This window comes from Perissodus microlepis, chromosome 18 (genome assembly GCF_051167445.1).
Source record: "Perissodus microlepis isolate ML-2025 ecotype Zambia chromosome 18, ASM5116744v1, whole genome shotgun sequence".
Classification (NCBI taxonomy): Eukaryota; Metazoa; Chordata; class Actinopteri; order Cichliformes; family Cichlidae; genus Perissodus; species Perissodus microlepis.
The window spans coordinates 35705258-35720507 of record NC_140478.1 but is presented as its reverse complement, the minus strand read 5'-3'; the positions used below and the strand labels follow the sequence as shown (position 1 = coordinate 35720507).

At 38.9% G+C, this 15250-nt stretch overlaps 1 pseudogene; it reads left to right on the top strand.

The window, feature by feature from the left end:
• The first annotated feature begins 61 nt into the window (after positions 1 to 61).
• On the top strand, positions 62 to 1625 carry LOC146368827 (uncharacterized; annotated as a pseudogene).
• The last annotated feature ends 13625 nt before the right edge of the window (positions 1626 to 15250 follow it).

Here is a 15250-nt window from a genome sequence, read left to right as displayed (position 1 = left end):
TAAAGACATTATTTCACTACAAAGACTGATGAACTGAGTTTTGATGTACGAAATTTGTGCATAATAGGATCACTAATTGAAACATGCCAACGCCCTCTGTGGAAATGTTTGTTCACTGCAATCATGTTTGCGCTTTATGCTATGGATTCTCAGTGTGCTGTGCATCTTTATAATGTTTGAAATAATCCAAGAGGACAATAAAAATGTCGGATATTAAGAGTAAACAAGAGAGTAAACAAGAGGATGACACTCAGATGCAAGCAGAGAAAAGAAGCATCAAATTTACGCCAAAAGGTTTGGATTTGTATATAAAGACATGCCAAGAAAAGCGGAGTTCAATGTGTAAGCAAGCATCTAAGTACATGGGGAAAATTTCTGCTTTAATGACCTCACATGAGAAGGTTAAGGAAGTGTCTTCTGAATTTGGGAAGTTTATTAAATGCTATCAAGATGCAAACGCTTTGCAAGAATCCTTTTTAAGTTTGCCACTGCCAGAAGATGAAGTGAAAAGGCAAAGCGCACATTTTCAGTCTAAGGTGACAGCATTCTCTGTTTTTATGGACAAAGTAAAGGTTTGGTTGCAGCAAGCAGGCGAGCCGTATACTGAACAAAGCAATACTGCTCTTAATGATCAAGCTGTTGAAAGTTTGGATGAAATAAATCCTGAAGACAGTGTCTCTAATATCTCAAGTGTAAAGCCACCTTCGAAAACATTGTCACAGCAAAGTCGAATTTCATCAACATCTTCCGCACGCATTAAAGCTGCGGCTGACAAGGCAGCGCTCATGGAGCGACTCGCTGCATTAAAGAAAAACATTCTATTGAAGCGCAAGAGGAAAAACTGAGAAAAGAAAAGGAGAAATTATCCTTGGAAACAGAGTTGGCAGCAACTAAGGCAAAGCTTCGTGTCTTAAAAATAAACTCAGTTTGTAGCTCTGAGCGTTCTGATGGAATGAACTCTTATTTTGAAAGAGGGCACGTACAAGAAGCGCCTAATTTAAATCCTTGTGCTGATACATTTGTTCCGGCAGAAAGAGATTACTCTGGTACAAATTCTGCATCTGAATCACAAGTAATCATACCTAGACAAAGTCAAAACCAACATCAGGTGGATGAGGTGATGGTAAAAGTTGATGATTCAGCTCAAGTGACGCAGCAAACACAGCCTCAGTCTCCTACTTTGACTGAGAATTGCACGAAGGAGATTGTCAATATTATGCAAAAACAAAATGACATCACTACTTTGCTTGTAAAACAAAACTTATCTTCTGTCCTTCCAGCTAGAAACATCCCTATGTTTGATGGAGACCCTTTACAGTACAGATCATTTATGAATGCCTTTGAAAATGGAGTGGAAGCTAAAACTGATAACTGGAGCGACTGTTTGCATTTTTTAGAGCAGTTCACTAGGGGGCAGCCTAAAGACTTGGTGCATAGTTGTCAGCATTTACCTCCTGAGCAGGGCTATTCCACAGACAAATATCTTCTTGAAGAACATTTTGGGAACGGAAATAAAATTGCCTCTGCATATATGGAGAGGATTGTGAGTTGGGCACCTATTAAAAGTGAGGATGTGAAAGGTCTACAGTCATTCTCTCTTTTTCTTCAAGGATGTTCGAATCTAACACAGCAAGTTGTTTATATGAAGGAGTTGGATTTGCCCTCAAATATGAGAATGATTGTTATGAAACTTCCATACAAATTGAGGGAAAAATGGAGAGTTGTTGCCTATGAACTGCAGGAACAAAATGGTCACAGAGCAGTGTTCACTGATCTGGTTGCCTTCATAATAAAACAGGTGAAAGTAGCATAAGATCCAGTGTTTGGCAACATCCAAGACTCACAATCTGGAAGCAGCTTTAAAGTTTCAAGTTCCACCAAGCAAAGAAAAAAGGGAAGTAGTTTTGCCACTAATGTCAGTACGGTTCCAGGAGTCAAAACTCAATCAACTGGAAGCAGAACAAATTCCACTGTTCTGCATAGTTGTTTGTTTTGTTCACACAGCAGTCATTTACTAGAGAATTGTAAGCAGTTTAAAGCTAAAATGCATCGAGATAAGCTGACTTTTATCAAGGAAAGGGGAATTTGTTTTGGTTGTTTAAAAGTTGGTCACATAAGCAAAGACTGTAGGAGTCGTTTGAGACACAGCAGCTGAGCAAATGATCATTTCATGCTGAAGACATCCTCAGACAGAATTAAATACATACATAAACACAGCCTGGTGCCAATAACACAGCTAATGACACTGCTGTATCACTGGCTTTACTGATTAAAGACCATATCTGAAGGAAATCTTTGAACACAACAGAAAGTGACCTTTTAAACCTGCGACACTGATGCTGCATTCAAGGACCATTAAAAACATCTGAAAGGACTTAAGAACATGAAGAAAATGTGACTTGTTTCTCTGTAATGAAGCTGTTTTAGTGAAGAAAGTTGAAAGGTCACAGAGCGACTGCTGAATCTTCTGCTCTAAACATGAACTCTGAACTTTGTGATGCTTCAGGAGGAAAACTGCTTCAGTTATTCTCTCAGATTAGTTTCATATTTTCTGCATCAGATTTGAGTGAGATCCTGGAATGAAGACAGAAGAAAAGACTTTGTTCAAAGTTTGATTTATAGTCAAACCTTCCAGTTTATTCACACAATAAAACATCAACACAATATATGAATTCATTCATTAAAATCACAGTTTTTCCTCATTTGTTTGATGATTTTGACAAAAACAAACACAAACACACACACATGGTCTGCCATACTCATAAAGAGAAATGTTGACATTTTTCAATACAAATATTCCAGAAACATTTAGAGGATAGAGAAGTTTACATTTTCATGTGGAGAAATATTTTAGTAAATCAAAATGATGATGAGCAGTGATAGCCTCCATAAACAGTCACAGGAAAGATCTCCTTTAAAAACTCAGAAACATCAAGAGAACAACTAGAAGATGTGGAGGTACCACCCATAATGTTTGACTGACAGCTGATCTCTGTGCAGAAATGATGGAGAGAAAATAAAATGAAACTAAAATACAGATTTAAACCCACAATATGAAAGACTTCAGTCTATTTCACTTTAATCAACTCAGCTGTGGCTCCATAATTTTGAAGCCAAAGTCCAGCATAGAGCAGCTGAGTGAATGTGGTCTGGACTCTGTGGAGGAGAGTCATGGTTTCAGAGACGCTGTAGAAGGACAAAATACCTGCTCTGTGATCCAGGTACACTCCTGCTCTGGAGGAACGAGGACCTGAGACAGGAGTTTCAATGTTGTTGTACCGAAATGTATAACTGTTGTTGTTACAATCTAATGACCAAGATTTGGCATTATGTCCAAACCAGCATTCATTACCCCATCCTTTTCTGCTGATATTCTTGTATGCGACTGCTACATCAACTCCTTCCCCTCTCCACTCCACCTCCCAGTAACAAGTCCAGTCCAACACGTTCTCACTCCCAACTCGTCAAACGTGTGACGCATGGCCAGGCTCCCTCTGCTTCACTTATGGACGCGCAGGGTACCCCCCTCGCGTCGGGAATTGACGTGAAGGGTCCTCCGATTGAAGAGATTGCCGCGGAAGTGCCTGTTGTCGGTATATTTAGACATTTTCCAAATCGCATTGTAGTGACGTATACAGAACACAATAAATTATATAATGTAAACAACTACCTGAAAAACAGGTAGAACGATACTTTTGTATCGTTTATTGCATTTATGGAGGGAGTGGTGTATGCTGGGTAATGGCACAGCTAGCTACTGGGTGACTTTATTCACCCGCTTCGACCACCACTGAACAAGACACACAAGCTGAAACGTCAAGACTGGGCCAAGAAATATCTCAAGACTGATTTTTCTAAGGTTTTATGGACTGATGAAATGAGAGTGAGTCTTGATGGGCCAGATGGATGGGCCCGTGGCTGGATTGGTAAAGGCAGAGAGCTCCAGTCCGACTCAGACGCCAGCAAGGTGGAGGTGGAGTACTGGTTTGGGCTGGTATCATCAAAGATGAGCTTGTGGGGCCTTTTCAGGTTGAGGATGGAGTCAAGCTCAACTCCCAGTCCTACTGCCAGTTTCTGGAAGACACCTTCTTCAAGCAGTGGTACAGGAAGAAGTCTGCATCCTTCAAGAAAAACATGATTTTCATGCAGGACAATGCTCCATCACACGCGTCCAAGTACTCCACAGCGTGGCTGGCAAGAAAGGGTATAAAAGAAGAAAAACTAATGACATGGCCACCTTGTTCACCTGATCTGAACCCCATTGAGAACCTGTGGTCCATCATCAAATGTGAGATTTACAAGGAGGGAAAACAGTACACCTCTCTGAACGGTGTCTGGGAGGCTGTGGTTGCTGCTGCACGCAATGTTGATGGTGAACAGATCAAAATACTGACAGAATCCATGGATGGCAGGCTTTTGAGTGTCCTTGCAAAGAAAGGTGGCTATATTGGTCGCTGATTTGTTTTTGTTTTGTTTTTGAATGTCAGAAATGTATATTTGTGAATGTGGAGATGTTATATTGGTTTCACTGGTGAAAATAAATAATTGAAATGGGTATATATTTGTTTTTTGTTAAGTTGCCTAATAATTATACACAGTAATAGTCACCTGCACACACAGATATCCCCCTAAAATAGCTAAAACTAAAAACAAACTAAAAACTACTTCCAAAAACATTCAGCTTTGATATTAATGAGTTTTTTGGGTTCATTGAGAACATGGTTGTTGTTCAATAATAAAATTATTCCTCAAAAATACAACTTGCCTAATAATTCTGCACTCCCTGTATGTGTATATGTGTATATATGGTGTATTTATGGTTATATCCTTACTCTCATTCCCCTTAATGTATCTGTAACATGCAACTTCTTTCAGTGCTTTGCTACTGGAAACTGAATTTCCCGGAGGAACCCACCCAAGGGATTAATAAAGTTTCATCTAATCTAATCTAATCTAATCTAATCTAATCTAATCTAATCTAATCTAATCTAATCTAATCTAATACCAATTCTATGTGCAATAACTCAACTGTATATACATAACACTATTTATTACATATTACTTACGGCTTGTATATTGTACATTTTATATATATATATGTTTTTCCCTATGTTAATACTGTCCATATGTACATAGCGCTGCAGAACTGTACCCCCCCCAGCATGTTTACACTGAGTAGGAGATGCTCTGTATGTCATTGTACAACTGTATAGTGACAATAAAGGCATTCTATTCTATTCTATTCTATATTTAAAAAACAACAACTATCTATCATGTACAAACTCTTTACAGGAATAAACCTGAAACCAATTGTTCTGCTGGGGAAGTTTTGTAAGCGGTACGAAGTTTAAAAAACAACATTCACCTGAGGGAGGCCCCCAGGAGCTCAGGTCTGACTGGTTTCAGCGACCAGAAACTGGAATGTACGGTGAGCAAACGGTGTTAAAATGCAGTGACTGATAAAAGACGGATGAGCACATCACCATCACAATTAGTTGATCAATATTCTCAATAATATAAAAAAAAAGGCTTTCTCACAGACTGTATTATAATACAAATACAAACCACACATGGATTATTGCATGGTCCTGAAGCCAGCAGCGCCCTTGGTCATGAGATTTGTTTTAAATGTTTGCTGTATTATTGTTTTTAAATCATTGGAGTATACAGATTTTAAAAGTGTTTTATGATTACAATAGTTCGTAAAGTAGCAGAAGTATTCACACATCACAGTGACGGAGGTTAAAGGTTAATTATCAACCTTCTGTGGAGGAAATAAGGTGCTTGTTGTGCATTACGTTCAACATTTTCCTAATGTACCTTCAAACAGCTAATACCGCTTGAGCATTCCTGTCTGTGCCTAATGTCAAGTCATAGTCATGTAGTTTCTCTTTTCAAGTTCTTCTTGATGAAAATCACACTTTAACCTTTGACTTTCATAAATGATGTGACAGACTTAACACCATGTTAAGTCTATTTGGCAAATTCTGATCAATTATGAAGGATTATCCAGAATATTCTGACCGGCTACCTTTGATAACGCAGAAACAGAAATCTTGAGTTGTGGTATCAGGGTGCTCAGCCCACAGATATTGAACTTCACATACCCCATCTGCCTCCATTTGGGACTGCAATGGCCTTAAAAACCCTACACATATCTTCCCTACTTAAGTGCAGCCTTTTTTCTAATGGAATTACAATATCGGCATCTGGTCTCTGACTTCTCATCAATTGTGTGGGCGTCCTTTAGAGGACATTTCATCGGAATAAAGGCAAATACGGTGGTGCCTTTATCTGCAGAAATATGTGGCCTGTAGCCAGTGGGTGGGGCACCACATGCTCGCTCTCACTGTTAGATTGGATAGAAAAGTCTGCAGCAGGACAAGCGAATATTAATGACGTTTCTGAGTGTTTCGATTCCATCAAGAACAAAAACAAATCTTAGCTAACCAACACTCACTGGGTTTTAGTGGATTACTATATTTCACAGAAATATTACAGAAACAGTTTCTTTGGTACAATAATCCAGCTGTGCAGAAATCAGGGAGTCGGGAAGAAGCAGCTCATTAAATTCTGTGCTTGTTTAAGACTGAAGCACATATTATATTATCATAATACCAGAGCTGAACTGGATGACTCATTCCTCATTAAATTACTTCAGATGTTATTTAAAAAATATGTATATTTTATGCAAGTGAAGCTGCTTGTGCTGCCACCTAAACCAATCATAACGTGGCCTCAAATGTTAAAGTAACCTTATGAGCAGAATCTGATATAAGAGACTATCAGTTATGGAGACAAAGATAAAGGCAAAAAAAAAAAAAAACTGTATTTAAATTAAATAAGCAAACTGATATGAATGAACCTTACATTTAGATAATACAAATCATCAGCAAGAATAATAAAAAACAAGCAAAAACAAATAATAAAACAAACCTCAGCTAACGTGGAAGCTACACTGCAAGGTGGTCTGTTTAATAAATAAAATCTGACAGGTCACATACAGGACCATTAACATCTCTGTAAACAGAACTCAGCTCCCACAAAGCTCCAAATGAAGAAAAACTGCCTCTGCATGCAGAGAACTGTTTGTGGAGACATCCAGCATGTCGACGCACAGTGAGTGAATGATGAAGAACAAACCATAACGAGGGGCAGGGCTACTACACTGCATTGTGTCCATCAGGTAAAAAAAAAAAAGAAATCTGTTGGCTAATCTACACCATATCAATAACAGCTTCCTTAAGGTTTTAAAATGCACTGCAGCTGCATTTTAAAACATATCTACAAGCAATGCCAAAGAAACACACAGGTATGAGTACAGAGGTACTATGAAGGTAGCTCACTTCTTACTGGAGTATATCACCATAGTGACTTAAACTGTAGAGCAAACCTGCTTCAGAGCAGGTTGTGTTTGAGATTACGGATCAACAAGTATGAAATCACCACTTAGCTACCAATCAGTTCTCTGGAAAACTGCTTTACAACAAGTACCTGAAAGATCCCTTTGGACTGCTGTGCCATGGATAGTGGGAGGATCTTTCCATTGATGAGCATCAGTAGTCTAATCAGTTTAGATTCTTAAATTCAACTTCATTCTTTGACTTTTCCCATTTGTCTGCAGAACAATTTCACAACATTTTGAATTCCTCTATAAACATTAATCTCGTTTTTTTCTTTTGTCTGCAACGCTTGTCCCTAGCATGTCCTCGTCCATGAAAGCATTTAATCTTATCTGAGCAATTCCTCTTGGTCTCCTGTATCACTGCTCATCATTCGACATGCTTTTCCCAGTATATCCACGGCCATTTTTGTATTTATGCTTGTATTTTCTCCCAGACTGGTAAACATCAACAGAGCTCAGCAAAAGAACTTTTAGTTCCTATTTGAACTTTATTAATACAAGTGTTTAACCTTTTCATGTTTATAGTTTTATCTTTCTTTGTAAAGTCAGCTGTTCTGCTGCTCTGTATGTGATTGGTCAGATGCCCCCAACGCCACCCCTTTCATGTAAACAGGCTAGTAGCTAAAATGGGAAACCCTGGGTTACCTTATAGAGTTGATAACTAGCGTCATGTGATCACTTAGTCTGATTGACAATGTTGGGATAAGTTAATCAAGATAACAGAAAGATTTCTTGAGTATGATGAACAATGAATTTAACTCCTAAATATGACTTCCTAACACAGAATGTGATGACGTCATACGCTTTGTACTTTGATGTGTGGTGATTGGAAGTGTCTGTGTGGTGCAGCCTGGACAGACCAGACCAGCTGCACCACACAGACACTTCAAACCTCACCCGAGGACAAAAAGCACAAGAACAACAACAAAAAAAGAAAGAAAACAAACCTTAGAAACATGCAGGGTTACAGGAGAAGCCAGTCGTGCAGAGGTGAGCCTGTGCGAGTCTGAATTTAACTCCTATTTATGACTTCCTACCAAAGAATGATGATGGGAGAATTTGGATTTATTTATTAACAGATTTATTACGCATTAGTTTTATGGGTCTGTTCCACTTAAGGTCAGATTGGTGTCTATGAACCAAAATGAGTTTCACACCAAGACTAAACTCGTGTCATGGTTTGCATTATGCAGTGGTTACAGTGGTGACACTTATTAGACTCTGAAGTCTGTGCACCAGTTTTTCAGGGTCCTATAGGTGCAATTGTTGCGACCACTGTAAATGTGACACCATCACAGAAAAATTGTATAAAATCAGAAGAAGAAAGAGAACTCTAATATGATGGCTGCACACCAGCTGGATCATTATAACAACATCACATCACATGAGTAACTTCAACATGACGAGACTTCAAGGACTCCAACAATGTTCATACAGTGAGGATAAATAATGTTTTTTATTATTTATTATAAAAAGGACACAATATAGATATATAAAATGCAGCCAGAACTCCAATAACTAACATGTCCATTAATTTGACACGTTGGTTTATATATAATTTCTTTTTCTCTCTTAGCTTTTCAGCTCCACATTTTTGCCATTTCTTCCACACTCAACTCTTTTCTACAAGCTGAGCACACAGTGAAGGTAGGGGAGGGCTGGTGGCATTAAGAGATTTGATTGGGCAATCTAGGGGCCAGTTAGTTCTTTCCTTTGGTGAAAGTTGGGCTCTTCAATTCAGCATGGTACAACTCCAAAGATTCTGCAACATCAAACCCTCTGTCTGCTAATATTACATCCAGTTACAAGATGAGCTTCCCGACCCCCTGAACTACGGATGCCCTACATGACTGTTAGGACAACTTATGTATTGCAAGTATGCAGTACTAAGAATAACTTGATGTTTCTGACTTTGCATTATGAATTGTTTACCCACTGACAAACATTTCAAGTTCTACTAAATTAAAAAACAATTTGTGGTAACCTGATTATGATTCAAAAAGAATAATTAACAACACTTCTTGTAATGGTGTTAAAATCAGCCCAGCTTTTATTTTCATATGCAAAAAGTAAAAGAAAATCAGCCAACATACTGGACACACATAATTGTCAATATAATTGTTTATTGTTCAACACAATAAACAATTATACTGTCACCATGGTTACTGGTATTGAAAGCTTATTGATAATTTGTCCAAGTAAAGAATGCCCTCTCACAAATGTCATGTGACCACCTCATTGGCTTACAGAATCGTGATGTCACACACATTTAGAATCTTACCACCACTGTGATCCTTTGATCCTTTGATCCTAAAACCCTTAAATAGGGGTGAGACGCAAGAACTTTCAGTCCGTTATTCGCAGCATTTATGTGTGCAGCATTTAAACGTTCGCCAGAGAAGCCTTTTTTTTGGATCCTTTTCAGAGTCACTGTTAACAGATTCCAACATGTCTCCAAGAAAACAGAAAAAAAGAGAAAACGTAAAGCCCAGCGCTCCTCTTTGCAATCGAGAAGACGATACTCAACTGCAGAAGATGTGCTCGGAAGAAATGCATGAGCAAAATCTCATGAGCAATCACAATACGCGACACCCGCCCCAGTCAGAGTACACCAGTTACATCTGGGAAAGTTTTTTTAAACAACGAGCGGAGATTATCAAACTGAGAGAGCACTGTGAGAGAAGGACCGCCGAAGTAGATAGACTGTTCAAACAGCTTCTTGATAAGGAGGATATTCAAAAGGAGAAAGAAATGGAACTCCTAGATATGCGGGGGAGGAACTTTGAGCTCCAAGCAAAGCTTAATAAAGTACAAGAAAAACCAACAGAAGAAATCCTCCAACAGAAGAAAAACGAGAAAGAGAGGGAAAAAAAGATTCAGGAGCTGCAAGTAAAGCTGGATGAAGCTCTGCAAAAAAATCAAGAACTCCTCCAAGAGAAGAAACAACTGGTCATAAAACTCCAAGGCACTGAGATAAATCAAAAAGTGCTGAAAGGAAGGGTTGAGTTTCTTCAAAAGAAAGCGCAACAGACCATGAAAAAGGAAGATATGGATTGCAAGCTTCAGGACAGCGAGAAACACAAGGAAGCCTTGCAAATAAAGCTTGATGAAGCTCTGCAAAAAAATCAAGAACTCCTCCAAGAAAAAGAACAAATGGACATAAAGAAGCGCAAACTGCAAGGCATGGAGGAAAAGCACAAAGGACTTCAGGCAAAGCTTGAAAAAACACTGAACAAAAATAAAGAGTTGCTTCAAGAAAAAAAGCAACTAGAAATTAAACAGAAAGAAACGGACTCCAAGCTTGAAGGCGTGGAGGAAAAATACACCGCGCTGAAAATAAAGCTTGATAAAACAGTGCAAAGAAATAAGGATTTCCTACAAGACAAAGAACAGCATGACACGAAACAGAAAGATCTGGATTGTGAGCTTCAGAACATCAAGAAACACAACCAAGGTTTGCAAGTAATGCTTGATGAAGCTCTGCAAAAAAATAAAGAAATCCTTGAAGAGAAAGAAAAACTGGACATAAACCAGAGAGGCATGCAGGAAAAATACGGAGCGCAGCAGGTAAAGCTTGATGAAACGCTGCACAAATATCAAGAGCTGCTTCAAGACAAAGAACAACGGGAAATAAAGCAGAAAAAAGATAAACAAATTCTCCAGAACTTTGAGAGGAAAAACCAACAACTGCAAGACCGTTATAACAAACTGAACTCCAAAACAACTGAGCTGGAGGGGGAAAAGAAAAAAGTGCAAAAACAATGCTCAGAGATGCAGAGTAAGCTCAGTGACATGCTGAGAAAAAACACAGAACTGGAGAAACTTTCCAACAACTTGAAGTGCAAAAACACTGAGGTGCAGATGTTAAAGCAGCAACTAGACAAAACAAGCAAAGACCTGCAGTGTACACTTCAAGAACTCGAGAGAAGTCAGCAGCTACAAGACGCACACAACAAATTACAACACAGTTATACAGAGATGCACGAGGCAAAGCTTATGCAGGAGGCCAAATGTAAAGAACTGAAAGAAAGGCTCGAAGAAAAACAAGCCAAATTAGAAGAAGTGGAGACAACATGCAGGAAACTCGAGAAGGAAAATACACAAACAATTGATGAGTTACGAACCCTCATCCTAGAGAAAAAAGTGCTCGTGGAAAAGATGATGGAAAAGAAGAAAAAACGCTTCCGCTTCTTCTGGAGAAAGAGCACTCCTGCTTTTTCTACTTTTTCTACTTTTCCTTCTGCTGATGTCACCCCGTCTTCCTCCTCCACCGTTGCATCGTAATTTTCACCATAACTCCTAACACCTGTCCCATCTCCCCCCCCCCCCCCCCCCACCCCCCCCCTTTCTCTTTCACCCTCACCCCCCAACCAGTCCCGACAGTTGACTGCCCCCTCTAGAGCCTGGTTCTGTCATAGGTTTCTTCCTTTAAAGGGAGTTGTTCCTATCCACTGTCGCACCCAGTGCTTGCTCAGAGGGCATAGTTGGGGTTCTCTCTCCTCTATCTCTTTCCTCCTTTCTATCCCTTTCCTTTACCCTCTTCTTTACCCCCCACCCCTCCCCCCTTTTCTATTCCCCCGCTTTTCTATTTCCTTAATAATTTAATAATAAACACAATTGGCTACATTTTAAATGTGTCTGATCAACGTCTTCATTCAAGAATGAATTGTCTTTCTCACGGAGTCATGTGTATTTTGTGTTTTCCTCGGGCTGGTGATCCCCGCGGTCGTTCAGCCCCGGAGTCCAGAGTTTTAGTGTTTTAATCACATTTAGTGTTACATTTCAGATCACCACAATAGGATATCCATAATTTAGGATTCAGGCATTTGTTTTAGTTCAATATCGTAATCATTCTATGACTGAGTAGTTTACAGAACCTTCAGTCTGCAGCAATAACTTCTGTTGGAGCTATTTGTTCTTATTTTTTATTATTTTGAAATTAGTTAAAGTTTGTTGTTAGTTTACTTATATTTTGGGGTTTATTTACAAGTTTATTTGTAGGTTAATATTTCTTTCAATGTTTTGTTTGTTTGATGTTACCTTGTTAAATTAGTCAGTAAAAGCTGTAGGGCCATTTTGTTTCTATAAATAAAGAGACTGGTATAGGACCAGCATGCACTGGGGTGAGCCTATGGTTTTTTACTAGAGCAGGAGAAGCAGCAGGAAGTAACTAAAAATGGATCTTGTTATTGCTTGCCAAACTGGATAAAATAAACCATAAAAACGCAACTTTAAAGTTTGGACAGTGGACTTCTTTTGCCTGCGTACGAAATATTATCTCAGTGCAGCAGTGGCTTGTGGACCTTTAACTGTGGGATGTTTGGTTTGTCAAACAAAAGGAATTGCCACTACAAAAAGTAAAAAACCTGCCCGTGGACAAAGGAATAATCCTTCATTAATGGATATGTTGGATATATGGATTTCAAGGATCACCGTCGAACTCGAATAAAAGTTACTGGATCGTCTGTAAGTACTCCAGACGGATTTGATGTTGAAGCCTGGATCAACATGTCACTCGTTCATCAAAGCTGGTGAGTGATAATATTGTTTAAGCCGTAAAGGAAAACGGTGAAGCTATTGGAGTTTAAAGACATTATTTCACTACAAAGACTGATGAACTGAGTTTTGATGTACTAAATTTGTGCATAATAGGATCACTAATTGAAACATGCCAACGCCCTCTGTGGAAATGTTTGTTCACTGCAATCATGTTTGCGCTTTATGCTATGGATTCTCAGTGTGCTGTGCATCTTTATAATGTTTGAAATAATCCAAGAGGACAATAAAAATGTCGGATATTAAGAGTAAACAAGAGAGTAAACAAGAGGATGACACTCAGATGCAAGCAGAGAAAAGAAGCATCAAATTTACGCCAAAAGGTTTGGATTTGTATATAAAGACATGCCAAGAAAAGCGGAGTTCAATGTGTAAGCAAGCATCTAAGTACATGGCGAAAATTTAATGACCTCACATGAGAAGGTTAAGGAAGTGTCTTCTGAATTTGGGAAGTTTATTAAATGCTATCAAGATGCAAACGCTTTGCAAGAATCCTTTTTAAGTTTGCCACTGCCAGAAGATGAAGTGAAAAGGCAAAGCGCACATTTTCAGTCTAAGGTGACAGCATTCTCTGTTTTTATGGACAAAGTAAAGGTTTGGTTGCAGCAAGCAGGCGAGCCGTATACTGAACAAAGCAATACTGCTCTTAATGATCAAGCTGTTGAAAGTTTGGATGAAATAAATCCTGAAGACAGTGTCTCTAATATCTCAAGTGTAAAGCCACCTTCGAAAACATTGTCACAGCAAAGTCGAATTTCATCAACATCTTCCGCACGCATTAAAGCTGCGGCTGACAAGGCAGCGCTCATGGAGCGACTCGCTGCATTAAAGAAAAACATTCTATTGAAGCGCAAGAGGAAAAACTGAGAAAAGAAAAGGAGAAATTATCCTTGGAAACAGAGTTGGCAGCAACTAAGGCAAAGCTTCGTGTCTTAAAAATAAACTCAGTTTGTAGCTCTGAGCGTTCTGATGGAATGAACTCTTATTTTGAAAGAGGGCACGTACAAGAAGCGCCTAATTTAAATCCTTGTGCTGATACATTTGTTCCGGCAGAAAGAGATTACTCTGGTACAAATTCTGCATCTGAATCACAAGTAATCATACCTAGACAAAGTCAAAACCAACATCAGGTGGATGAGGTGATGGTAAAAGTTGATGATTCAGCTCAAGTGACGCAGCAAACACAGCCTCAGTCTCCTACTTTGACTGAGAATTGCACGAAGGAGATTGTCAATATTATGCAAAAACAAAATGACATCACTACTTTGCTTGTAAAACAAAACTTATCTTCTGTCCTTCCAGCTAGAAACATCCCTATGTTTGATGGAGACCCTTTACAGTACAGATCATTTGTGAATGCCTTTGAAAATGGAGTGGAAGCTAAAACTGATAACTGGAGCGACTGTTTGCATTTTTTAGAGCAGTTCACTAGGGGGCAGCCTAAAGACTTGGTGCATAGTTGTCAGCATTTACCTCCTGAGCAGGGCTATTCCACAGACAAATATCTTCTTGAAGAACATTTTGGGAACGGAAATAAAATTGCCTCTGCATAGATGGAGAAGATTGTGAGTTGGGCACCTATTAAAAGTGAGGATGTGAAAGGTCTACAGTCATTCTCTCTTTTTCTTCAAGGATGTTCGAATCTAACACAGCAAGTTGTTTATATGAAGGAGTTGGATTTGCCCTCAAATATGAGAATGATTGTTATGAAACTTCCATACAAATTGAGGGAAAAATGGAGAGTTGTTGCCTATGAACTGCAGGAACAAAATGGTCACAGAGCAGTGTTCACTGATCTGGTTGCCTTCATAATAAAACAGGTGAAAGTAGCATAAGATCCAGTGTTTGGCAACATCCAAGACTCACAATCTGGAAGCAGCTTTAAAGTTTCAAGTTCCACCAAGCAAAGAAAAAAGGGAAGTAGTTTTGCCACTAATGTCAGTACGGTTCCAGGAGTCGAAACTCAATCAACTGGAAGCAGAACAAATTCCACTGTTCTGCATAGTTGTTTGTTTTGTTCACACAGCAATCATTTACTAGAGAATTGTAAGCAGTTTAAAGCTAAAATGCATCGAGATAAGCTGACTTTTATCAAGGAAAGGGGAATTTGTTTTGGTTGTTTAAAAGTTGGTCACATAAGCAAAGACTGTAGGAGTCGTTTGAGACACAGCAGCTGAGCAAATGATCATTTCATGCTGAAGACATCCTCAGACAGAATTAAATACATACATAAACACAGCCTGGTGCCAATAACACAGCTAATGACACTGCTGTATCACTGGCTTTACT